Below are 2,500 nucleotides of genomic sequence, written 5' to 3'. Positions count from 1 at the left end.
TGTCTTTTCGTCTCTAAATCATATAACGTAGCTGGTCTCACGACCATCTTGTTAACCTTCCCTTTAAGTCTTGCTGGTACCCTTCTGTCCTGACACTCTTCTCCACCCACTCCACCCTGCCTGCCTGCCTGCCTGCCTGCCTGCCTGCCTGCCTGCCTGCCTGCACTCTCTTCTTCACCTCTCTCCTGCACTCCCCGTTACTTTGGACAGTTGACCCCAAGTATTTAAAGTGAAATGCCTTTGTCACCTCCTCACGCGTAGGTATTCCGTCTTGCTCCTACTGACTTTCATTCCTCTTCTCTCCAGTGCATACCTCCACCTCTCCAGGCTCTCCTCACAATGAACTGCACCCTACTGTCGCTACAGATGACAATGTCATCCGCGAACATCATCGTCCATGGAGACTCCTGCCTGATCTTGTCCGTCTACCTGTCCATCACCGTTGCAACCAAGAAAGGGCTCAGAGCCGATCCTTGATGTAATCCCACCTCCACCTTGAACCCATCTGTCATTCCAACCACGCACCTCAGCATTGTCACACTTCCTTCATACATAGCCTGCACCACTCCTACATACTTCTCTGCAACTCCTGATTTCCTCCTACAATATCACACCTCCTCTCTCGGCACCCTGTCGTATGCTTTCTGTAAATCTACAAAGACACAATGCAACTCTTTCTGGCCTTCTCTATACTTCTCAATCAACCAACCTTTTTTCTCTCTCTCTCTCTCTCTCTCTCTCTCTCTCTCTCTCTCTCTCTCTCTCTCTCTCTCTCTCTCTCTCTCTCTCTCTCTCTCTCATTTTCTTCATTTATCAGCCCGTCAAAGTAGTCCTTCCACTTCGTAGCACACTCTCCTCGCTTGGCAGCACATTTCCATCTGTATCTTTGATCGCCCTAACTTGTCGCACATCCTCGGCAGCTCGGTCTCTCTGTCTAGCCAATCTGTACAAGTCTTTTTCTCCTTCCTTAGTGTCTAACCTGTCATACAGCTCACCGTACGACTTTTCCTTTACCTTTGCCACCTCTCTCTTTGCTTTACGCTGCATCTCCTTGTACCCCTGTGTACTTTCTTCATCTCTCTGACTATCCCACTTCTTCTTTGCCAACCTTTTCCTCTGTATACTTTGCTCTACTTCCTCCTTCCACCACCACCACCACCACCACCGCCAAGTCTCCTTGTCTTCCTTCCTCTGTCCCGATGACACACCAAGTACATTCCTAGCTGTCTTCCTCACTATTTCTGCAGCGCTTGCCCAGCCATCTGGCAACTCTTCACTACCACTCAGTGCCTGTGTTAACTCCTGCCTGAACTCCACACAACAGTCTTCCTTCTTCAACTTCCACCATTTGATCTTCGGCTGTGTCTTCACTCGCTTCCTCATGTTGGTCTCCAAAGTCATCTTACAGACCACCATCCGATGCTGCCTAGCTACGTTCTCCCCTGTCACCACCTTGCAGTATGCAATCCCTTTTACATCGCGCCTTCTACACAAGATATAGTCCACCTGTGTGCACTTTCCTCCACTCGTATACGTCGTCACCCTGTGCTCCTCCCTCTTCTTGAAATATGTATTCACCTCAGCCATTTCCATCCTTTTCGCAAAATCGAACACCATCTGTCCTTCCACATTTCTCTCCTCGATTCCATACCTTACCATCAACTCCTCATCACCTCTGTTCCCTTCAGCAACGTGTCCATCGAAGTCCGCTCCAATCACCACTCCCTCCTCCTTGGGTACCCTTTCCACCACGTCGTCCAACTCAACTCCAGAATTCTTCTTTTTCGTCCATCTTACACCCGACTTGCGGGGCATATGCGCTGATAACCGTCAGCAATACACCTTCGATTTCCAGCTTCATAATCCTCACTCTGTCTGACACTGTGTTCACCTCCAGCACGCTCTTGACATACTCTTCCTTCAGAATGACCCCTACCCCATTTCTCCTCCCATTCGCACCATGGTAGAAGAGTTTGAACCCACCTGCGATACTCCTGGCCTTACTCCCCTTCCACCTTGTCTCTTGTCACCTTTCTTCTTTCCATCACGTCAGCCAGCTCTCTCCCTTTACTAGCCATAGTGCCAACATTCAAAGTTCCGACTGACTGTCACCTCCACACGCCTACCCTTCCTCCTCTCTAGCTGCCTCTGGACATGCCTTCCCCCTCTCCTTTTCCTTCGCCCAACAGTAGCCTAGTTTCCACCGGCACTCCGCTGGTTAACAGTACCGATGGCGGTCGTCGGTAACCCGGGCCTCGACCGATCCGGTATGGAAATCTTATTTATGATCTGCATATTTGATTTGGCAAAGATTTGACGCCGGATGCCCTTCCTGACGTAACCCTCCCCATTTGTCCTGGCTTGGGACCTGCACTAAGAATGCATTGGCTTGTGCATCCTCAGTGGCTGGGTTGCACGCTTTTCTATGTTTGCCCCTCACTTTTGTGGCGTGAACTATCAATTCTAGTAATACAGGTGTGTTTATGTTAGGTATCACAGA

The sequence above is a fragment of the Lampris incognitus genome, unplaced genomic scaffold, assembly GCF_029633865.1.
Source record: "Lampris incognitus isolate fLamInc1 unplaced genomic scaffold, fLamInc1.hap2 scaffold_138, whole genome shotgun sequence".
Taxonomy (NCBI): Eukaryota; Metazoa; Chordata; class Actinopteri; order Lampriformes; family Lampridae; genus Lampris; species Lampris incognitus.
Note: the sequence above shows the minus strand (reverse complement) of the source record.